Source organism: Hordeum vulgare, chromosome 3H, assembly GCF_904849725.1.
Source record: "Hordeum vulgare subsp. vulgare chromosome 3H, MorexV3_pseudomolecules_assembly, whole genome shotgun sequence".
In the NCBI taxonomy this organism is placed as follows: domain Eukaryota; kingdom Viridiplantae; phylum Streptophyta; class Magnoliopsida; order Poales; family Poaceae; genus Hordeum; species Hordeum vulgare.
In genome coordinates, this window is record NC_058520.1 from 432568937 (window position 1) to 432595304 (window position 26368).

The following is a 26368-nucleotide window of genomic DNA, read 5'->3' on the forward strand; positions in this document are numbered from 1 at the left end:
AGGAGTTGCCAAAGTTATTAGAGGATTTACTTGGAAAAGGCCTAGGAACATAGTTTCCTCTAAAAGCATTGTTGTTGCCAAAGTTATTCCTACAAACAAAATTAACGTCCAAGCTAGCGTTGCTACTCTCAATCAAAGAAGACAAGGGCATATCATTAGGATCCAAAGGAGCACTTCTACTAGCAACCAAATTCATTAACTCGTCCATCTTAGCACTCAACGAGTTAATTTCCTCTACAGCGTATACCTTCTTACTAGTAGGTGACCTTTTAGTGTGCCACTAAGAGTAGTTCGTCATGATGTTGTCTAAGAGCTTTGTGGATTCTCCTAACGTGATTTCCATGAACGTTCCACCTGAGGCGGAGTCCAAGATATTTCTAGAAACGAAATTCAAGCCAGCGTAAAAGATTTGAATAATCATCCAAAGGCTCAAGCCATGAGGGGGACAATTTGTAATCATTAATTTCATTCTCTCCCAAGCTTGTGCAACATGTTCATGATCAATTTGCTTGAATTCATGACATTACTACGGAGAGAGATGATCTTAACCGGTGGAAAATACTTGGATATATAAGCATCTTTGCACTTATCCCAAGAATTGATACTATTTTTGGGCAAAGAAGAAAACCAAGTTTTCGCGCGATCTCGCAACGAGAAAGGAAAAAGCTTCAGTTTTATCACGTCATTATCCACATCTTTTTTCTTTTGCATATCGCAAAGCTCAATGAAGGTATTGAGATGGGATGCGGAATCTTCACTAGGAAGGCCAGAGAATTGCTCTTTCATAACAAGATTCAGCAAAGCGGCATTGATTTCGTATGACTCCGCACTAGTGGGGGGAGCAATCGGAGTACTAATAAAATCATTATTATTAGTATTCGAGAAGTCACAAAGTTTAGTGTTTTCATTCATGGTGACTTCAGCAAGCAAGCAAGCAAGCACACGAGCAAACAAAGAGCAGGCGAGAAAAAGGGCGAACGAAAAATGAAAATTGGTGAAGTGGGGGAGAGGAAAACGAGAGGCAACTAGCAAACAAAGTAAATGCAAGAGATGAGTTTGCGACGCCTACTTGGATGAGTTCTTGACTTGATCTTCCTCCCCGGCAACGGCGCGAGAAATTCTTCTGCTGCGGCAACAAAAGTCCTTCCCTGGCGCTTAGGAATTCTTCTTGTTACTTCTCTGGTTTGCGTCGGTTTTTCCCTTGAAGAGGAAAGGGTGATGCAGCACAGGAGCAGTAAGTATTTCCCTCAGTTTGAGAACCAAGGTATCGATCCAGAAGGAGGGCCTCGTCAAGTCCAAAGTACCTGCGCAAACACAAACAATCTTGCACCCAACGCTTCAAAGGGGTTGTCAATCCCTTCAAGATTGTTTGCAGAGTGAGATCTGAAGGCGGAAAGTGCAACGAAGTAAAAAATGGAAGGCTGAAAATATGGTGTGGAGTAGACCCTGGGGGCCATAGTGTTCACTAGAGGCTTCTCTCCAAATAGCAAATATCATGGTGGGTGAACAAATTACTGGCGAACAATTGAAAGAACCGTGCAAAGTCATGACGATATCTAAGGCAATGATCATAGATATAGGCATCACGTCCGAGACAAGTAGACCGATACTTTCTGCATCTACTACTATGACTCCACACATCGACCGCTATCCAGCATGCATCTAGTGTATTGAGTTCATGACGAACAGAGTAACACCTTAAGCAAGATGACATGATGTAGAGGGATAATATCAAACCAATGATGAAAACCCCAGCTTTTTACCCTTGATGGCAACAACACAATGCGTGCCTCGCTACCCCTTCTGTCACTCGGTGAGGTCACCGCACGGTATGAACCCAAAACCAAGCACTTCTCCCATTGCAAGAATCATAGATCTAGTTGGCCAGACAAAACCCACAACTCGAAGAGAATTACAAGGATATGAAATCATGCATAAGAGAGATCAGAAGAAACTAAAATAAGATTCATAGATAATCTGATCATAAATCCATGATTCATCGGATCTCGACAAACACACCGCAAAGAAGATTACATCGGATAGATCTCCATGAAGATCTTGGAGAACTATGTATTGAAGATCCAAGAGAGAGAAGAAGCCATCTAGTTACTAGCTATGAACCCGTTGGTCTATGGTGAACTACTCACGCATCATCGGAGAGGTCATGGTGTTGATGAAGAAACCCTCCGTGTCCGTATCCCCCCTCCAGCAGGGCACCAGAACGTGCCCCAGATGGGATCTTGCGGAGACAGAAGCTTGTGGCGGCGGAAAAGTGATTGCGATGATCTCCTGATTTTTTTTGGGATTTCTAGGGAATTTATAGGCGCAACCGCTAGGTCAGGGGACGCTTAGGGGCTGATACGTCTCAAACGTATCTATAATTTTTGATGGTTTCATGTTGTTATCTTGTCATCTTTGGATGTTTTATGTACCTTTTATATCTTTTTTGGAACTAAATTATTAATTCAGTGCCAAGTGCCAGTTCCTGTTTTTTCTGTGTTTTTGCCTCTTTTCGGATCTGATTTTCGAACGGAGTCTAAACGGAATAAAATCCCCGAAATGATTTTTTCCCGAACGGAAGACGATCAGGGGGCCTATGGGCCAAGCCAGGAGGGCTCCAGGGAGCCCACAAGCCCCCACTCCGCCACTAGGGGGAGGCGGCGGTGGCAGGGCTTGTGGCCTCCCTGAGCGCCCCCTGACCTAGATCTTTGGCCTATATATTCCTGAAAATACAGCAAAAAATCAGGGGATCCACGAAAATACTTTTCCTCCGCCGCAAGCTTCCGTTTCCGCGAGATCTCATCTGGAGACCCTTCCCGGCGCCGTGCCGGAGGGGACTTTGGAGTTGGAGGGCTTCTTCATCATCATCATCGCCCCTCCAATGACTCGTGAGTAGTTCACTTTGGACCTACGGGTCCGTAGTTAGTCGCTAGATGGCTTCTTCTCTCTCTTGGATCTTCAATACAAAGTTCTCCATGATCTTCATGGAGATCTATGCAATGTAATCTTCTTTGGCGGTGTGTTTGTCGAGATCCAATGAATTGTGGATTTGTGATCCGATTATCTATGATATATATTTGAGTCTTTGCTGATTTCTTATATGCATGATTTGATATCCTTGTAAGTCTCTCCGAGTCTTGGGTTTTGTTTGGCCAACTAGATCTATGATTCTTGCAATGGGAGAAGTGCTTGGTTTTGGGTTCTACCATGTGGTGACCTTTCCCAGTGACAGTAGGGGCAGCAAGGCACACATTAAGTAGTTGCCATCAAGGGTAACAATATGGGCTCTGTCGTTGACATGAGATTTTCCATCTACATCATGTCATCTTGCTGAAAGGGTTACTCTGTTCTTTTGGACTTAATACACTAGATGCATGCTGGATAGCGGTCGACGTGTGGAGTAATAGTAGTAGATGCAGACAGTATCGGTCTACTTGTTTTGGACGTGATGCCTATAGATACAATCATTGCCATAGATATTTATTTTCAACAACAACAACAAAATTTTATTTTATTTATTCTTATTTGTTTGCATGGAATCAATTCTAGTTCTATACTAACTTGCGAAATGATTGCATTGCTAGTTTGATTTCCTATTTTGAAATTCTTATAAAATAATATTGTTTTGTAAATTTTACTTCTGTTATCTTAGTTATTTTATATATTTTTTCTGTTATTTTTTCTATTTTAGTGTTTTATTTTCAGTTAGAACAAAAACTATATAGTGTTTGATGTAGTAGAAGGCTTCCTAGCTTCTTTGAAGTTTCCTTTGGATTTTTATCCGCTCTCTCTTATTGATTTTTGATTGCATCAACTTTTATTGCTGTTTTTTAATTGATTGCTAGAATGATTGCTAGTGTGAGTGCTTATGTGAATACTATGTTTGATTATATAGATTTCATCGGAGAGTGACGAATAGTTCTACCACGTATTTCCCGAGAACGAAAATTCTTCTTCGTCAACATCACCAGGCAAGTCACTTTGATCATACTATCACCTATGTTTTATGCATCGTAGTCCTACCATCCTATGCCCAATTGCATGCTGCTTAGGTACTTGGAAATTTTAGTATAGATTGTAGTATCATGTGGTAGGCACACAACAACCCCGATACTTGGCCCCGGGACGACAACTTTCATATTGCTATGCTTGAGTAGACGGGATTTCGGTTGAGTGCATAACACGAGTGATGCGAGGTTGATTAAATAATCAAGACCGGTTAAGACAAGATTTTCAAGACCTCGGACGCAATGCAACTCTGGGTGATGGACGGTTGATCGGCTCCCTGGAGAACCCAGTGGATGACCCGGGATGCTGGAGAGGCCATGACATCCTGCGGAAAGCTTCACCCAGGCTCAAAGAGACGGACGGATATTTTCAAGACCCAAGGCTTACCTGCACAGCCACAAGTCATTATGGGCTCTGGCTTGGTTGGACAACGTGGCGACTCTGGACAAGCGGTGCTAGCAGATGTAGAAGAACGGTAGGATTGGATGGACAATTACCTTCCGTGTTGTTGATGTTGATAGCACCTAAATGATATACTTCCTCAACAACATAGGGACCTTCCCATTTAGAGAGAAGCTTGCCTGCAAAGAATCTTAAACGAGAGTTATATAGCAAGACATAATCACCTACATTGAACTCACGCTTTTGTATCCTCTTATCATGCCACCTCTTAACCTTCTCTTTGAACAACTTGGCATTCTCGTATGCCTGAGTTCTCCATTCATCAAGCGAGCTAATGTCAAATAACCTATTCTCACCGGCTAGTTTGAAATCAAAGTTGAGCTCTTTGATTGCCCAATAAGCATTATGCTCTAGCTCAAGAGGTAAATGACATGCTTTACCGTACACCATTTTGTACGGAGACATGCCCATGGGATTCTTATAGGCAGTTCTATAAGCGCACAGTGCATCATCGAGCTTCTTAGACCAATTATTTCTAGACCTGTTGACAGTATTTTGCAGAATCAGTTTAATCTCTCTATTGCTCAACTCTACTTGACCACTGGACTGAGGGTGATAGGGAGACGCAATTCTATGGTTGACATCGTACTTAGCAAGCGTTTTACAAAAAGCACCATGAATGAAGTGTGAACCACCGTCAGTCATTAGATATCTAGGGACTCCAAATCTAGGGAAGATAACTTCTTTAAGCATCCTGATAGAACTGTTGTGATCAGCACTACTAGTGGGGATAGCTTCTACCCACTTAGTGACATAATCAACAACAACTAGGATGTGAGTATTGATACGTCTCCAACGTATCTACTTTTCCAAACTCTTTTGCCCTTGTTTTGGACTATAATTTGCATGATTTGAATGGAACTAACCTGGACTGACGCTATTTTCAGCAGAATTGCCTTGGTGTTATTTTTATGCACAAATCAAAGTTCTCCGAACGTTCTGAAAATTTATGGGGAGCAGTTTTGGAAAATATCAAAATATCTGCGCCAAGTTCCACCTCAGGGGGTGGGCCAGTGGGCCACAAGCCCCTGCTCCGCCACCACCCCCCTGGTGGCAGTGGGCAGGCTTGTGGGGGCCACAGGCACGCCTGCCGCCCCAAACTCCAGCTCTATAAGTTGCCTTTCATCCCAGAAAAAAAAAGAGAAGTTTTCGTCGCGTTTTCGATCTGGAGGCGCCGCCACCTCCTGTTCTTCATCTGGAGGGCAGATCTGGAGTCCGTATTGGGCTCCGGAGAGTGGAACTCGTCGCCATCATCATCATCAACCTTCTTCCCTGTCCAATTCCATGAAGCTCTTCATCGTTCGTGAGTAATCTATTCCTGGCTCACTGGGCGGTGATGAGTAGGATGAGATCTATCATGTAATCGAGTTAGTTTTGATGGGGATTGATCCCTAGTATCCACTATGTTCTGAGATTTGATGTTGCTACTACTTTTCCACGCTTAATGCTTGTCACTAGGGCCCGAGTGCCATGATTTCAGATCTGAAATTACTATGTTGTCACCAATATATGTGTGTTTTAGATCCGATCTTGCAAGTTGTAGTTACCTACTATGTGTTATGACCCGGCAACCCCGGAGTGAGAATAACCGGAACCACTCCTGGTGATGACCATAGTTTGAGGAGTTCATGTGTTCACCAAGTGCTACTGCGTTGGTCCGGTTATTCATTAAAAGGAGAACCTTAATATCCCGTAGTTTCCTTTTGGACCCCGCTGCCACGGGAGGGATGGACAATAGATGTCATGCAAGTTCTTTTCCCTAAGCACGTATGACGACACACGGAATGCATGCCTACATCACATTGACGAACAGGAGCTAGCCACTTATCTCTTCGTGTTATAGCAGTTGCATGATGAATATCATCCAAACAAATCACCGACCCATTGCCTACGAGTTTGTCCTACTACTGCTGTTACTTGTCTTGCTCTGCTACTGCTACTACTGTTGCTACTGTTGTTACTTGTCTTGCTCTGCTGCTGCTACTACTGTTGCTACTGCTGTTACTGGTCTTGCTCTGCTGCTGCTGCTACTACTGTTGCTACTGCTGTTACTTGTTTTGCTCTGCTGCTACTGTTGCTACTACTGTCGCTTGCTACTACTGTCACTACTGTTGTTCCTTGTCACTCCTATTTCTCGTTACACTGTCGTTACTCGCTACTTTGTTGTTACTACTGTGCTTGCAGATACTAATCTTTCAGGTGTGGTTGAATCTGACAAATTCAGCTGCTAATACTTGAGAGTATACTCTCACCTCCCGACTGGTAAACCAACAAATTGGGTCGAATACTCTACCCTCGAAAACTGCTGCGAACCCACGCGCTAGTGGGCCATCAACAACATTCTTCCAGTTTCATTGCCGGGGAGTGTTAGCAGCATTCTTCTGGTGCCGTTGCAGGAGAAGATTCGTTGTCATAATCATTCGTCTAGCTAACGCCATAGATTGCAGGATCAGCCCTTTTCTGGAGCCATTGCTAGGGAAGCACAACTGACGTCAGCATTTTTCTGGCTCCGTTGCTGGGGAGGTATTGCTATATTCTCTGAGTCACTTGGGATTTATATCTTCTGATCACTATGAAGAATCTGAAGGATCCGAAGACCAAAGTCTTGCCCTCAACTACGAGGGGATGTAAGGAATTGCCATCTAGCTTTGCACTTGATTCACCTTCAGTTATGAGTAAGTTTGTGACTTCACCTCCTACTAGAAATCTTGATATGTCGCTTGTGCTTGATGATGCTTGTGATACTATACTTGATACTATGCCTGATACTGCTAGAGATGCTATGCTTGATACTATGCTTGATACTGCTTTGCCTGATACTGCTAGAGATGGTATGCTTGATACTGCTAGAGATGCTATGCTTGATACTGCTTTGTGTGATGATGCTAGAGATGCTATTTTGCCTGATGATGCTATGCTTGATACTGCTAGAGATGCTCCTTTGCCTGATGTTCCACTAGGAGTGTTCCTTGATGCTCATATTGCTAGAGTTACTGCCAATGCTCGTGATGCTTCTGAAATTGCTGATGCTATTGAGATAGAACCTGCTTTTGCTCCTGCTAGATCTAGCTCTCCTACATATGAATTGCCTGATATACCTGAGGGTTATGTTATGGAGGGAGAGATAGCGGAGGATTTTCTTGTGTGTAAGGATGCCTATGACGCTGAGAAATTAATTCTCAAGTGGAAGGAAAAATCTCTTGAAGCTAGGATGAAAAATGACCCAAAGTTTGCCACTTCGCCTATCTTTGTCACCGATAAGGATTATGAATTCTCTGTCGACCCTGAGATAATCTCTCTAGTCGAATCTGATCCTTTTAACAGTTATGAGTCTGAGACGGTCATAGCCCATCTTGCCAAACTATCCGAAATAGCCAACCTTTTCACTAATGAGGAGAAGATCCGCCACTACTATATCGTTAAGCTGTTTCCTTTCTCTCTAAAGGATGATGCTAAAGCCTGTTTCACCTCTCTTGCTCCTGGATGTGTGCGCAGTCCCCAGGAGATGGTCTATTAATTCTGTGAGAAATATTTCCCTGTCCATAAGAAGCAAGCTGCCTTGCAGGAAATATACAATTTTGCTCAACTCCAAGAAGAGAGTCTTCCACAAGCTTGGGGAGGCTCGTCCAGCTACAGAATGCTTTGCCTGATCACCCTCTCAAGAAGAACGAGATGCTTGATATCCTCTATAACGGACTTACCGATGCCTCTATAGACCACCTAGATAGTTGTGCCGGTTGTGTTTTTAGGGAACGAACTATAGAACAAGCTGAGACAATACTGAATAACCTCTTGATCAACGATAATGCTTGGACTATTCCCGAACCACCTCCTAAGCCAACTCCTAAGAAAAGAGGTATTCTATTCCTCAGTCCCGAAGATATGCAAGAAGCCAAGAAATCTATGCAATAGAAAGGCATTAGATCTGAAGATGTCAAAAATCTACGACCTATCGACGAGATCCACGGTCTCGATAACCCGATACAGGTAGTAGAAGTGAATTCTCTGCGTAGGTTTGACAAGAGTGATATTCCTTTTGATAAACCTGCTAGCCTATGCTTTGATGAATTTGACAACTTTGTTGCCAAACAACAGAATTTCAATGATTATGTTAGCAGACATTTGGAACAAAGTGCTCATATGCTTAGCCATTTAAGTGCTTGTGTAGACAGAAATGTCAATGCTCTAAAGCTTATGAGTAAACATGCCTCTATGATTACTACTCGGGTAGAACAAGTTCTTAAAGCTCAGAATGACCTGCTCAATGAATTAGATGGCAACTCTGTCAGAGTCATTACTAGAGGAGGCAAAATGACTCAGGAACCTTTGTATCCTGAAGGTCATCCTAAGAGAACTGATCAAGATTCTCAAGGAATCAATGCTGATACACCTAGTCATCCTAAGGAGAAGAAGAAGGATGATAGAAACCTGCATGCCAGTTCACCAAATACTATCACACCTGAAGAACCTAATGATATTTCTGCGTCTGATGCGGAAACACAATCAGGTGATGAACATGAACCTGGTGACAATGTGACAGTGATGTTCATAATAATGCTCAACCTAGCCCTGATGAGGATGTGGAGATTGAACCTATGGTTAATCCTGATAATCCACAACCTAAGAGATACGACAAGAATGACTTTACTGCTAGGAAGCATGGTAAAGAAAGAGAGCCATGGGTTCAGAGACCTATGCCCTTTCCTCCTAAGCCATCCAAAAAAAATGATGATGAGGATTTTGAGCGCTTCGTTGAGATGATAAGACCCGTCTTTCTGCAGATGCGGTTAACTGATATGCTCAAGATGTCTCCGTATGCCAAGTACATGAAAGATATCGTGACTAGTAAACGGAAGATACCAGATCTTGAGATCTCCACCATGCTTGCCAATTACACTTTCAAAGGTGGAACTCCTAAGAAACTTGGTGATCCCGGAGTGCCCACTATACCTTGCTCTATTAAAGGAAACTACGTAAGAACTGCCTTATGTGACCTTGGAGCCGGTGTTAGTGTTATGCCGCTCTCTCTTTATCGTAGACTTGAGTTGGATAAGTTGACACCCACTGAAATTTCTCTGCAAATGGCTGACAAATCAACTGCTTTCCCTATCGGCATTTGCGAGGATGTGCCTGTTGTGATTGCTAATACCACTATCTTAACAGACTTTCTTATCTTGGATATTCCCGAGGACGATGTCATGGCTATCATCCTCGGAAGACCCTTTTTAAACACCGCAGGGGCTGTTATAGATTGCAACAAAGGCAATGTCACTTTCCATGTCAACGGTAATGAGAACACAGTGCACTTTCCGAAGAAATGATATCCAGTACATTGCATCAATGCTATCGAAAAGACTTCATCGATTCTTATTGGGAGATTTGAATGCCCTATTCCTCGTGTCAAGATGAAGTATGATTTGCTTGTCGGGGAGATTCATATCCCCATTGAGGTGACTTAGTGGCTATTCAAAAATTCTCCGTTCTCTCTTGTGATTCGAGAAGGTTTTGTCATAAGGACTTGATCAACCCCATTGACGAATTTCTTCCGATGACCATGAAACGGATGAATCAGAGAGTCACATACCTCTATTTTGAGTCTTCATTTTCTGTTGCTTAGAAGAAAAACGATAGAAGTAGTTTAGCTTTTCCTATTTTCTGTTCTAGCATCCCGGAGAAAAATACCTCGAAAATAAAAGTTCCCCGATGGTCCTGAAAATTTAGTATGATTTTTTCTGGAATTTTGGAAAATTTCTGGGCCTGAGAGCTGGTCAGGGGGCCTGACCAGTGGGCCACAAGCCCCCCCCCCACCTCCACCTACCCCCCTGGTGGCGGGGTGCAAGCTTGTGGGGCCCACAGGCATCCCCTCCACTCATTCCAGCTCCCAGCCTCTTCTTCCACCTCCAAAAAAAATTGTTTCGCAGCTCAAACCCGTGTTCTTGCTCATTTGGTTGTGATTTTCGATCTCCTTGCTCAAAGCACCATTCTCCGAACTGTTTTGGGGAAATTGCTCCTTGGTAAGTGACTCCTCCATTGGTCCCAAGTAGTTTGAGCATGTGATACCATCTCTAGGCACTAGTAGGGGTAGTTGCTACAAGGTATGGTTGGTCCTCATTACTTTTCTCTTGAACTTCAAAAATTTCAGCAAAAGGAAATTATGTTCGGGAGGAAGTTTCATGGTGGTTCCTCAAGTAAGAAGGGTCCCCGTCTCTCTTTTCGGGAGCCCGAACCTTTTCAACTAAGGGACGCACCGGTGCAACCATGTGAGTGGCCTTCCGATGAGTTCATGATCGAAGCAGGCTTCAAGGATGAGTTTGATGCACTTGTCCGCAATGCCGGGTTAGAAGAATTCCTCTCAGATAAATGTGACCAGTATGCTATGCTCAATGCCTCTTTCGTGCGTAGATTTAAATTTTTAGTTGGCCGTGAATCATCCATACTGTTTGATCTGTACGATATATCCTATACCGTGGGTCTGGAGGATTTCAATAGGATTTGCAAGATACCCGATGGAGGTAGTGTTAATGATCCTCCTAAGTCTTCGGTCAGAGACTTTGTCTCTAGTATGACTGTTGGAGAAACCAGAGATATCACGCAAGCCACCATAGGAAGCATCCATTTCCCTACCTTGCACTACCTTGCCCTCTTCATAGGTAGGTGCATTAACGGCAAGGGTGCACATTGTCACCTATGCGCTTCCGACCTTAGTATCCTTAAGAGCGCAGTAACAGGTGACAGGAGCTTCAATATGGGAGCTATTATAGCAAGGAGGCTGAATAAAAATGCCAGTGAGGGGGATTTGTTTGGTGGAGTTTATGCCACACGCTTAGCAAATTTCTTGGAGTATCCATCCGTCCAGAAGACCCTCCTCTCCGTACAGCCTACCTTGATCATGTCGCTCTAACACGCTACCAATTCCTTGAGAGAGATCACGGATCCCTCCTATATCGCTTGATATTTAACTGGCACCCTGTTTTCCATATTACCCTTCATGCTCCTGCTTTCTTTGACTTTCAGGTTAAACAAAGATACTACATAACCATAGGAGAGGCAGAGGAGTATGAGAGGGAGGCGACTGCTGCTTGACTTCGTGAGGCAGCTACTCAGGCAGTGGTTGCAGCACTCCCGTATAACACCCATTATGACTTTGGGTTTCGCCAGGATCATCCATGGGAGTAGACCAAGATAGGCCAAAAGCCTTAGCTTGGGGGAGTACGTGTTCTCACCGACTTTACATTCATGCTTATGCTTTCACTCTGTTAGCCGGTGTTTACACTTTGCCACTGTATTATCCATGCTAGTTTCTTTTTGTTTTCTTGTTTTCTTGTTTTGTGACTTTTGAGAAAACCCAAAAAGATTTTTCTTTCTTCTTTTGCTTGTTTGGAGCTTTCCCGTGTAAATAGTTTTCTTTTTCTTTGTGTCAAGGTAGAAGATATTGGTTATAATGCTTATTGGTTCTTACATGCTTACCTGTTTAGCTTTCAAAGAGCCATATTATTTTGTCTTATCCTTTGTGTTTGCCTGCAGATTCAGCTTAGTCCAATGCGCTTATTATCGTTTTCATCGTTCGATCGTGCAAATGAAAGGCAACAATGATGATATATGATGAAGTGACTGAGACTGAAAAGCTGGTATAAACTCTATCTATTTTGTTTTTGTAAATATGACTAGCTTGTCGACCCAGATTTAGCTTTTTGTGAGAGAACCATGTTTGCAATGACAACTTAGAGATCATAGTTTCTGATGCCATGCTTATTTAGTTGAGAGCTTATAATGGTTTGTCTTGATTGCCAACATAGATTTTGAGATGACTGTGATGTAGTATGATAGGATGGTATTCTCCTTTGAATGTTTCAAGTGGCTTGACATGGCGCATGTTCATGCATGTAGTTGAAACAAAATCAACATAGCCTCTATGATGTTCATGTTCATGGTGATTTATTGTAACATTCCAAAATTATAAATTTTGGAATGTTAATATAATTATTAGATTGATTGTTTGTTTGTTTGAGTGATTGAAACTTGAGTGGAATTTGAAGCTTCTCAAAAAAATGAGAGGGAATAAAATGACTTTCCCAAAATTTTCTATTTTCAATCCCTTTTCAATTTTGAGTTTGAATATTTTCAAAACCCTTTGATGAAAAAAAAAATCAACCGAGAGGAGGAAAATGACACTCCAAAATCAGAGACAATGTCTTGATTCAAATTTTAAGTATTTGCAATTTATTTGAAATTCAAATTCATTTTCATTTTAAAGTTATTGCAAAAAAATAATTTTTTTAAAAAGTATTTTTTTTTGGTTTTGAAAATATGTTCATGTTTTAGAAAATTTTATTCTGAAATTTTTGATATATAATATGTCTATATAAAATGTTCTCTCTTTTTCATTTATACGTTTTTCTTCTTTGTTTAAAAAAAATTGTTCGTTCGCAAAAAAAAGGGCCGCGGCTGGCCGGTACTTGTCACCACGGTTGGCGATATCCTGGCCCATGCGACACTCCTTTCTTTTCTTTCTAATTTCCCTACACTACGTATATATTTAGTCCCATATTGCCTATCTATGGACCTTTAGACCTCCCTTTCACTTATAAATATAGAACCATATGAGCATCTAAAAAAATCATCTATTTCGGGTTAAATCAATATTTTGGTTTGACTAGGTTTATTAAATAAAAATATTCTTTTCTCTTCGATGGGATTTCTCGAAGTCGTCTCCTCATTGGAATTAATTCTTACTCTGCATTCTAAAGGTATTTCTCTCCGTAATTTTTTATACTCCCGTAGTTTATTATTTCTAGACTATCATTCCTACACTAGTATACGGTAGAGTAATTAGATATATTATTTAGTCTTCGTATTTACACATTAGTACTAGAATTCTTTTAGACATAGCACTTTTCTTCCGTAAAACAGCTTGGCCCTGATTTCTCAAATAGCCATAACTTTTTACTCGTTTATCCGAATTAGATGAAACCAACGCCTAGAGTTTCGTCTTGATCCCACCTATCCGATGAACCTATCATATCAACATTTTTTGAAATTTTCAAATTTCGAAATTTGTTCATATTCATATTCAAACTTCTTTTGATCATATCTTTTTATCCGTAGCTCCGTTTTAGATGAATTCAATTGCCTCCGATCCGTATCAAAGTAATCTTTCTGTTTGTATCCTTAGATTTAACTTTTCAACTTATAATTTTGATCAAATCAGATTTATCTATTAGTGCCCAAAAGTGTTCACATCGTTCTAAGCCGATTCAATGTTATATTCAAGTATTTGTATCTTTTGATCCGCTATTTAAAATCTAGTAATTCTTTTTTCTACACGCTCATATTGATCTACTATATTCAATAGCATCATTAGTTTCGACCTTTGAACCTTACAAATTTGAGCGATTCAAATTTGTATTCGAAAATTCATTTGATCTTATCTTGCAAATCGTACCACCTTTTCAATTGATTCATTTCACCCCTAAACACTCATGTCATATATTTTTGTACATAACCATCGTACTTCAGTTCAACTTCTCTTGACCTTTTTAATGCAAATTTAATTCATACTACAATTCGCTATAACTTGCGTTGTAGTGCTCCATTTCAAGAAATTCTTTCTACAAATAAATTCTTATGCCTTATAGTATTTGTCAAACAACATTCATGTTGTTCTCCCAATATTTTTGATCATCTCTCATATTGTATGCAAGTCGAGCTTATATAGCAATGATTCCTCGTCCATTAACTCTTTTGATCTCATTCATGCACCTTCACTTTACAACACACTTAGAACCTATTTTTTATTAAACCTTAGTATGTTGTTATTTTGCACAAAGACATGTTTTGTTCTTATGTTCTTTTGGTTCTTCCTTTTTGGCATGAATGTTTATTGAATGCTATTCGTTTACGATAGATTGCTCGGAGTGTGGCGAGTAGAATTATCAGGATTTTGAGAGCGACTATCTTCATCAAGTAATACAAGGCAAGTCATTTGATCATGTATCACCTATGTTTTATGCATCGTAGTTCTACCATCCTATGCCCAATTACATGCTGACTAGGTACTTGGAAATTATGGTTACATATTGTAGTATCATGTGGTAGGCACCCAGCAACCCCGTTACTTGGCCCGGGATGACAAATTTCATATTGCTATGCTTGAGTAGACGGGATTCTGGTTGAGAGTTTATCACGAGTGATGCGAGAATAATTTAATAACCAAGACCGATTAAGTCAAGACTTTTCAAGACCTCGGACGCAATGCAACTCTGGGTGAAGGACGGTTGATCGGCTCCCTGGAGAACCCAGTGGATGACCCGGGATGCTGGAGAGGCCATGACATCCTGCGGAAAGCTTCACCCAGGCTCAAAGAGACGGACGGATATTTTCAAGACCCAAGGCTTACCTGCACAACCACAAGTCATTATGCGTTGTGGCTTCGTTGGACAACGCGACGACTCTGGACAGGCGGTGCTAGCAGATGTAGAAGAACGGTAGGAATGGGTGGGCACCGACGGGGATTCAGAGGGACCCGTTGAAAGACCATGTTTTGATCATCCGGTCTTCAAACACCCTGAAGTGCGAGGACATACACGGAGGCGATCAAATCTTGTGGGGAACGTGTGCAAAACTCTGCAGAGTACTCAAACCTAATCGATTAGCCGTGTCCACGGTCATGGACAACTTGAGCCAAAGGAACTGAAGTTATCTGGATTTCTCATCACCATTATATATATTTGATGAGGGTAATTATTGAAAACTCGGGTACGAGAACTGGTTGGCGGAACCATCTCGTTAACAACCAACCTTTGTAGTAACATTTTGCTTTTAGCCCCTCTGGATGTAGGAGAAAACTTGCTTTTCGCTAAAAACTTATAGCCCCACCTGCCATATATGCATGTAGAGATAGTTGATTATTATTTTACCCCCTCTCATATGTGACTTGCCGGCATATTCAATATGCTGACCTACACGGCTGCAACGTCTTATGTTGCAGATATTTTTCTTCGACGAGTAAGAGTACGATTCAGGGTTACGGTCTACACTCAACTTGCCGTTGGTGTTTATTGGGACTCCACTCCCTTGACTGCTTCTGCTGAAATAATTAAGGTATACATCAGTTTTACGCTATTTACATGTGATTTCACTTTGATATATACATTGATGTACTGTGTGTGCCAGCATACTGATCCAGGGATGGCACAAAAACACAGAGGCTTGACTCGTCTTGAGTCGGGTCGCTACAGAAATGGTATCAGAGCACATGTTGACTGTAGGACGTGACCCTAGAAACTGGAAACTTCTTATGATAGGACCTCTCAAAAATCTTATTTTCAAACAACGCCTTTTACTTCTCATCTCTTCTGATTTCATCAAACGTTCCCTCTCACCTCCAATAGTTAGACAATACCCTTACCCCTTCGACCTCATGAAGAATCAACGGAGTTCTACTTCAAAGTAAAGAGGATTTCGCCACGCGTTTGAAGAATTGAAGCTACACAAACAGAAGACTCTCAAGACCCGAAGAACTCGAAGACCCTGAAGTGTTCGAATATTTATATGACCATTAGAAGTCCAAACCCCTATTATATACCCACGTTAGTTACGATGATTTGTGAGCCGTCATTGGTGTGTGTTTTCCAACGGCCACAACTAAAACCTGTTCTCAAAAATATTGTTTGTATTGTGTGTATCTTCCTCCCTCTCTTACCCGTCTCATCCCCAAAACCTCAACCCTACCAGATGGAGTATGAAGCTGGACTGGTAGTCTCTGGACCAATGACCCAGCTGGAGGCTGATATATGGATTCAAAACATGGAGAACCACTTCGGGAGCAACTTGATCTCAAGGAAGTATGAAGTGGAACACGCTCTTCAGTACTTTACACAAAGTGCTGCAATCTGGTGGAAAATGCATCATGCCATACAAGGATTTAGTGGAGCAGAAACCTGGGACGAATTCAAGAAGACTCTGTTAAGATCCCGTCTTATTCAGAAGTGCTATGATAATCCGAAGAAGAAGACTTGTGCATGCAAGATCTGTGGAGAAATAGGACACACCCAGGAGGAACACAAGGATGGATGCACTCATTATGAAGAAAATCACCCAGCTGAGGAATGCCCAACTAGTCAGGTGACTTGTTTCTTGTGTGAAGGAACCACCCACTACCCAGCGGCGTGTCACATTTACCCCAAGTATGCGTGAAACCCACAGACCCCGGGACTAACAAGGATCAAGTACTATCTTTTTGGAGAAGGAAACTTGTATCAGCAAACGTTTTCTTAGGAGCATACGACAACTTGAGAGTGGTGAAGAAACGATATATGTTTTGTTCAGCTTGCAGAACCAATGGTTTATCTGAACTTCGTTCGTGGACAAGAGAAACTCTGCAACGCTTGTGAGGATGTCCAAGTGTTAGAATACGAGATTCACTAAGCCTTATACAAGGTATTGATTTCAGTGCGACATGGCTTGGCCACCATGACGACTTACTATTGTCATTCTCTTGCTATTCAGAATGGTAAATCTAAGAGACTTACCCATAGTGAGAGACGACGTCCTTTGAAGCTTTTGTTTGAGCCTTAGAATGGTATAATGAAAGCCCATGTACATGGCACTTGTTGTCACGCGTAGGAAATTTTACGGTGAGGATGAAGCCAAGACCCTTCTCTCTGCAGGATAACCACAAATGGTAGACCACCATGAGAATCATCGATAGGATATTTAGAATGGTCACGAGACTTGTCAGTTAAGAAGACCCAGTGACGGAAGAATCTTATATCAACAGAAGAACCCTCGATTTTGATGGAAACATTATGAATATAATGGAAGAACTTCACCAAAGAAGTTACCATGAAGAATGTGACGAGCGAGATGCCAAGACCCCAGAGGATTGTTAAAAATTTGAGCGACCAGTAACTCTCATTTTAAGTGTGGTAGCACCCCACTTTGCAGGAGATTGGATTTGTTAGAAGACCCCCCAAACCATAACCTTTCCTTTCTAGCCTCTTCGAATCTCGAGGACGAGATTCATTTTAAGTGTGGTAGTTTGTAACATCCCAAAATTATAAATTTCGGAATGTTAATATAATTATTAGATTGATTGTTTGTTTGTTTGAGTGATTGAAACATGAGTGGAATTTGAAACTTCTCAAAAAACATGAGAGGGAATAAAATGACTTTCTAAAATTTTTCTATTTTGAATCCCTTTTCGATTTTGAGTTTGACTATTTTCAAAACCCTTTGATGAAAAAAAAATCAAACGAGAGGAGGAAAATGACACTCCAAAATCAAAGACAATGTCTTGATTCAAATTTTAAGTATTCGCAATTTATTTGAAATTCAAATTCCTTTTCATTTTAAAGTTATTGCAAAAAAAGTATTTTTTAAAAAAGTATTTTTTTGGTTTTGAAAATATGTTCATGTTTTAGAAAATTTTATTATGAAAATTTTGATATATAATATGTCTATATAAAATGTTCTCTCTTTTTCATTTATACGTTTTTCTTCTTTGTTTTTAAAAAAAAAATCGTTCGCACCAAAAAAAAAAAGGGTCGCGGCTGGCCGGTACTTGTCACCACGGTTGGCCAAATCCTGGCCCATGCGACACTCCTTTCTTTTCTTTCTAATTTCCCTACACTACGTATATGTTTAGTCCCACATTGCATATCTATGGACCTTTAGACCTCCCTTTCACTTATAAATATAGACCCATAGGAGCATCCAAAAAAATCATCTATTTCGGGTTAAATCAATATTTTGGTTTGACTAGGTTTATTAAATAAAAATATTCTTTTCTCTTCGTAGGGATTTCTCGAAGTCGTCTCCTCATTGGAATTAATTCTTACTCTGCATTCTAAAGGTATTTCTCTTTGTATTTTTTTATACTCCCGTAGTTTATTATTTCTAGACTAGTATTCCTACACTAGTATACGGTAGAGTAATTAGATATATTATTTAGTCTTCGTATTTACACATTAGTACTAGAATTCTTTTAGACATAGCACTTTTCTTCCGTAAAACAGCTTGGCCCTGATTTCTCAAATAGCCATAACTTTTTACTCGTTTATCCGAATTAGATGAAACCAACGCCTAGAGTTTCGTCTTGATCCCACCTATCCGATGAACCTATCATATCAACATTTTTTGAAATTTTCAAATTTCGAAATTTGTTCATATTCATATTCAAACTTCTTTTGATCATATCTTTTTATCCGTAGCTCCGTTTTAGATGAATTCAATTGCCTCCGATCCGTATCAAAGTAATCTTTCTGTTTGTATCCTTAGATTTAACTTTTCAACTTATAATTTTGATCAAATCAGATTTATCTATTAGTGCCCAAAAGTGTTCACATCGTTCTAAGCCGATTCAATGTTATATTCAAGTATTTGTATCTTTTGATCCGCTATTTAAAATCTAGTAATTCTTTTTTCTACACGCTCATATTGATCTACTATATTCAATAGCATCATTAGTTTCGACCTTTGAACCTTACAAATTTGAGCGATTCAAATTTGTATTCGAAAATTCATTTGATCTTATCTTGCAAATCGTACCACCTTTTCAATTGATTCATTTCACCCCTAAACACTCATGTCATATATTTTTGTACATAACCATCGTACTTCAGTTCAACTTCTCTTGACCTTTTTAATAAAAATTTAATTCATACTACAATTCGCTATAACTTGCGTTGTAGTGCTCCATTTCAAGAAATTCTTTCTACAAATAAATTCTTATGCCTTATAGTATTTGTCAAACAACATTCATGTTGTTCTCCCAATATTTTTGATCATCTCTCATATTGTATGCAAGTCGAGCTTATATAGCAATGATTCCTCGTCCATTAACTCTTTTGATCTCATTCATGCACCTTCACTTTACAACACACTTAGAACCTATTTTTTATTAAACCTTAGTATGTTGTTATTTTGCACAAAGACATGTTTTGTTCTTATGTTCTTTTGGTTCTTCCTTTTTGGCATGAATGTTTATTGAATGCTATTCGTTTACGATAGATTGCTCGGAGTGTGGCGAGTAGAATTATCAGGATTTTGAGAGCGACTATCTTCATCAAGTAATACAAGGCAAGTCATTTGATCATGTATCACCTATGTTTTATGCATCGTAGTTCTACCATCCTATGCCCAATTACATGCTGACTAGGTACTTGGAAATTATGGTTACATATTGTAGTATCATGTGGTAGGCACCCAACAACCCCGTTATTTGGCCCGGGATGACAAATTTCATATTGCTATGCTTGAGTAGACGGGATTCTGGTTGAGAGTTTATCACGAGTGATGCGAGAATAATTTAATAACCAAGACCGGTTAAGTCAAGACTTTTCAAGACCTCGGACGCAATGCAACTCTGGGTGAAGGACGGTTGATCGGCTCCCTGGAGAACCCAGTGGATGACCCAGGATGCTGGAGAGGCCATGACATCCTGCGGAAAGCTTCACCCAGGCTCAAAGAGACGGACGGGTATTTTCAAGACCCAAGGCTTACCTGCACAACCACAAGTCATTATGGGCTCTGGCTTCGTTGGACAACGCGACGACTCTGGACAGGCGGTGCTAGCAGATGTAGAAGAACGGTAGGAATGGGTGGGCACCGACGGGGATTCAGAGGGACCCGTTGAAAGACCATGTTTTGATCATCCGGTCTTCAAACACCCTGAAGTGCGAGGACATACACGGAGGCGATCAAATCTTGTGGGGAACGTGTGCAAAACTCTGCAGAGTACTCAAACCTAATCGATTAGCCGTGTCCACGGTCATGGACAACTTGAGCCAAAGGAACTGAAGTTATCTGGATTTCTCATCACCATTATATATATTTGATGAGGGTAATTATTGAAAACTCGGGTACGAGAACTGGTTGGCGGAACCATCTCGTTAACAACCAACCTTTGTAGTAACATTTTGCTTTTAGCCCCTCTGGATGTAGGAGAAAACTTGCTTTTCGCTAAAAACTTATAGCCCCACCTGCCATATATGCATGTAGAGATAGTTGATTATTATTTTACCCCCTCTCATATGTGACTTGCCGGCATATTCAATATGCTGACCTACACGGCTGCAACGTCTTATGTTGCAGATATTTTTCTTCGACGAGTAAGAGTACGATTCAGGGTTACGGTCTACACTCAACTTGCCGTTGGTGTTTATTGGGACTCCACTCCCTTGACTGCTTCTGCTGAAATAATTAAGGTATACATCAGTTTTACGCTATTTACATGTGATTTCACTTTGATATATACATTGATGTACTGTGTGTGCCAGCATACTGATCCAGGGATGGCACAGAAACACAGAGGCTTGACTCGTCTTGAGTCGGGTCGCTACAGAAATGGTATCAGAGCACATGTTGACTGTAGGACGTGACCCTAGAAACTGGAAACTTCTTATGATAGGACCTCTCAAAAATCTTATTTTCAAACAACGCCTTTTACTTCTCATCTCTTCTGATTTCATCAAACGTTCCCTCTCACCTCCAATAGTTAGACAATACCCTTACCCCTTCGACCTCATGAAGAATCAACGGAGTTCTACTTCAAAGTAAAGAGGATTTCGCCACGCGTTTGAAGAATTGAAGCTACACAAACAGAAGACTCTCAAGACCCGAAGAACTCGAAGACCCTGAAGTGTTCGAATATTTATATGACCATTAGAAGTCCAAACCCCTATTATATACCCACGTTAGTTACGATGATTTGTGAGCCGTCATTGGTGTGTGTTTTCCAACGGCCACAACTAAAACCTGTTCTCAAAAATATTGTTTGTATTGTGTGTATCTTCCTCCCTCTCTTACCCGTCTCATCCCCAAAACCTCAACCCTACCAGATGGAGTATGAAGCTGGACTGGTAGTCTCTGGACCAATGACCCAGCTGGAGGCTGATATATGGATTCAAAACATGGAGAACCACTTCGGGAGCAACTTGATCTCAAGGAAGTATGAAGTGGAACACGCTCTTCAGTACTTTACACAAAGTGCTGCAATCTGGTGGAAAATGCATCATGCCATACAAGGATTTAGTGGAGCAGAAACCTGGGACGAATTCAAGAAGACTCTGTTAAGATCCCGTCTTATTCAGAAGTGCTATGATAATCCGAAGAAGAAGACTTGTGCATGCAAGATCTGTGGAGAAATAGGACACACCCAGGAGGAACACAAGGATGGATGCACTCATTATGAAGAAAATCACCCAGCTGAGGAATGCCCAACTAGTCAGGTGACTTGTTTCTTGTGTGAAGGAACCACCCACTACCCAGCGGCGTGTCACATTTACCCCAAGTATGCGTGAAACCCACAGACCCCGGGACTAACAAGGATCAAGTACTATCTTTTTGGAGAAGGAAACTTGTATCAGCAAACGTTTTCTTAGGAGCATACGACAACTTGAGAGTGGTGAAGAAACGATATATGTTTTGTTCAGCTTGCAGAACCAATGGTTTATCTGAACTTCGTTCGTGGACAAGAGAAACTCTGCAACGCTTGTGAGGATGTCCAAGTGTTAGAATACGAGATTCACTAAGCCTTATACAAGGTATTGATTTCAGTGCGACATGGCTTGGCCACCATGACGACTTACTATTGTCATTCTCTTGCTATTCAGAATGGTAAATCTAAGAGACTTACCCATAGTGAGAGACGACGTCCTTTGAAGCTTTTGTTTGAGCCTTAGAATGGTATAATGAAAGCCCATGTACATGGCACTTGTTGTCACGCGTAGGAAATTTTACGGTGAGGATGAAGCCAAGACCCTTCTCTCTGCAGGATAACCACAAATGGTAGACCACCATGAGAATCATCGATAGGATATTTAGAATGGTCACGAGACTTGTCAGTTAAGAAGACCCAGTGACGGAAGAATCTTATATCAACAGAAGAACCCTCGATTTTGATGGAAACATTATGAATATAATGGAAGAACTTCACCAAAGAAGTTACCATGAAGAATGTGACGAGCGAGATGCCAAGACCCCAGAGGATTGTTAAAAATTTGAGCGACCAGTAACTCTCATTTTAAGTGTGGTAGCACCCCACTTTGCAGGAGATTGGATTTGTTAGAAGACCCCCCAAACCATAACCTTTCCTTTCTAGCCTCTTCGAATCTCGAGGACGAGATTCATTTTAAGTGTGGTAGTTTGTAACATCCCAAAATTATAAATTTCGGAATGTTAATATAATTATTAGATTGATTGTTTGTTTGTTTGAGTGATTGAAACATGAGTGGAATTTGAAACTTCTCAAAAAACATGAGAGGGAATAAAATGACTTTCTAAAATTTTTCTATTTTGAATCCCTTTTCGATTTTGAGTTTGACTATTTTCAAAACCCTTTGATGAAAAAAAAATCAAACGAGAGGAGGAAAATGACACTCCAAAATCAAAGACAATGTCTTGATTCAAATTTTAAGTATTCGCAATTTATTTGAAATTCAAATTCCTTTTCATTTTAAAGTTATTGCAAAAAAAGTATTTTTTAAAAAAGTATTTTTTTGGTTTTGAAAATATGTTCATGTTTTAGAAAATTTTATTATGAAAATTTTGATATATAATATGTCTATATAAAATGTTCTCTCTTTTTCATTTATACGTTTTTCTTCTTTGTTTTTAAAAAAAAAATCGTTCGCACCAAAAAAAAAAAGGGTCGCGGCTGGCCGGTACTTGTCACCACGGTTGGCCAAATCCTGGCCCATGCGACACTCCTTTCTTTTCTTTCTAATTTCCCTACACTACGTATATGTTTAGTCCCACATTGCATATCTATGGACCTTTAGACCTCCCTTTCACTTATAAATATAGACCCATAGGAGCATCCAAAAAAATCATCTATTTCGGGTTAAATCAATATTTTGGTTTGACTAGGTTTATTAAATAAAAATATTCTTTTCTCTTCGTAGGGATTTCTCGAAGTCGTCTCCTCATTGGAATTAATTCTTACTCTGCATTCTAAAGGTATTTCTCTTTGTATTTTTTTATACTCCCGTAGTTTATTATTTCTAGACTAGTATTCCTACACTAGTATACGGTAGAGTAATTAGATATATTATTTAGTCTTCGTATTTACACATTAGTACTAGAATTCTTTTAGACATAGCACTTTTCTTCCGTAAAACAGCTTGGCCCTGATTTCTCAAATAGCCATAACTTTTTACTCGTTTATCCGAATTAGATGAAACCAACGCCTAGAGTTTCGTCTTGATCCCACCTATCCGATGAACCTATCATATCAACATTTTTTGAAATTTTCAAATTTCGAAATTTGTTCATATTCATATTCAAACTTCTTTTGATCATATCTTTTTATCCGTAGCTCCGTTTTAGATGAATTCAATTGCCTCCGATCCGTATCAAAGTAATCTTTCTGTTTGTATCCTTAGATTTAACTTTTCAACTTATAATTTTGATCAAATCAGATTTATCTATTAGTGCCCAAAAGTGTTCACATCGTTCTAAGCCGATTCAATGTTATATTCAAGTATTTGTATCTTTTGATCCGCTATTTAAAATCTAGTAATTCTTTTTTCTACACGCTCATATTGATCTACTATATTCAATAGCATCATTAGTTTCGACCTTTGAACCTTACAAATTTGAGCGATTCAAATTTGTATTCGAAAATTCATTTGATCTTATCTTGCAAATCGTACCACCTTTTCAATTGATTCATTTCACCCCTAAACACTCATGTCATATATTTTTGTACATAACCATCGTACTTCAGTTCAACTTCTCTTGACCTTTTTAATGCAAATTTAATTCATACTACAATTCGCTATAACTTGCGTTGTAGTGCTCCATTTCAAGAAATTCTTTCTACAAATAAATTCTTATGCCTTATAGTATTTGTCAAACAACATTCATGTTGTTCTCCCAATATTTTTGATCATCTCTCATATTGTATGCAAGTCGAGCTTATATAGCAATGATTCCTCGTCCATTAACTCTTTTGATCTCATTCATGCACCTTCACTTTACAACACACTTAGAACCTATTTTTTATTAAACCTTAGTATGTTGTTATTTTGCACAAAGACATGTTTTGTTCTTATGTTCTTTTGGTTCTTCCTTTTTGGCATGAATGTTTATTGAATGCTATTCGTTTACGATAGATTGCTCGGAGTGTGGCGAGTAGAATTATCAGGATTTTGAGAGCGACTATCTTCATCAAGTAATACAAGGCAAGTCATTTGATCATGTATCACCTATGTTTTATGCATCGTAGTTCTACCATCCTATGCCCAATTACATGCTGACTAGGTACTTGGAAATTATGGTTACATATTGTAGTATCATGTGGTAGGCACCCAACAACCCCGTTATTTGGCCCGGGATGACAAATTTCATATTGCTATGCTTGAGTAGACGGGATTCTGGTTGAGAGTTTATCACGAGTGATGCGAGAATAATTTAATAACCAAGACCGGTTAAGTCAAGACTTTTCAAGACCTCGGACGCAATGCAACTCTGGGTGAAGGACGGTTGATCGGCTCCCTGGAGAACCCAGTGGATGACCCAGGATGCTGGAGAGGCCATGACATCCTGCGGAAAGCTTCACCCAGGCTCAAAGAGACGGACGGGTATTTTCAAGACCCAAGGCTTACCTGCACAACCACAAGTCATTATGGGCTCTGGCTTCGTTGGACAACGCGACGACTCTGGACAGGCGGTGCTAGCAGATGTAGAAGAACGGTAGGAATGGGTGGGCACCGACGGGGATTCAGAGGGACCCGTTGAAAGACCATGTTTTGATCATCCGGTCTTCAAACACCCTGAAGTGCGAGGACATACACGGAGGCGATCAAATCTTGTGGGGAACGTGTGCAAAACTCTGCAGAGTACTCAAACCTAATCGATTAGCCGTGTCCACGGTCATGGACAACTTGAGCCAAAGGAACTGAAGTTATCTGGATTTCTCATCACCATTATATATATTTGATGAGGGTAATTATTGAAAACTCGGGTACGAGAACTGGTTGGCGGAACCATCTCGTTAACAACCAACCTTTGTAGTAACATTTTGCTTTTAGCCCCTCTGGATGTAGGAGAAAACTTGCTTTTCGCTAAAAACTTATAGCCCCACCTGCCATATATGCATGTAGAGATAGTTGATTATTATTTTACCCCCTCTCATATGTGACTTGCCGGCATATTCAATATGCTGACCTACACGGCTGCAACGTCTTATGTTGCAGATATTTTTCTTCGACGAGTAAGAGTACGATTCAGGGTTACGGTCTACACTCAACTTGCCGTTGGTGTTTATTGGGACTCCACTCCCTTGACTGCTTCTGCTGAAATAATTAAGGTATACATCAGTTTTACGCTATTTACATGTGATTTCACTTTGATATATACATTGATGTACTGTGTGTGCCAGCATACTGATCCAGGGATGGCACAGAAACACAGAGGCTTGACTCGTCTTGAGTCGGGTCGCTACAGAAATGGTATCAGAGCACATGTTGACTGTAGGACGTGACCCTAGAAACTGGAAACTTCTTATGATAGGACCTCTCAAAAATCTTATTTTCAAACAACGCCTTTTACTTCTCATCTCTTCTGATTTCATCAAACGTTCCCTCTCACCTCCAATAGTTAGACAATACCCTTACCCCTTCGACCTCATGAAGAATCAACGGAGTTCTACTTCAAAGTAAAGAGGATTTCGCCACGCGTTTGAAGAATTGAAGCTACACAAACAGAAGACTCTCAAGACCCGAAGAACTCGAAGACCCTGAAGTGTTCGAATATTTATATGACCATTAGAAGTCCAAACCCCTATTATATACCCACGTTAGTTACGATGATTTGTGAGCCGTCATTGGTGTGTGTTTTCCAACGGCCACAACTAAAACCTGTTCTCAAAAATATTGTTTGTATTGTGTGTATCTTC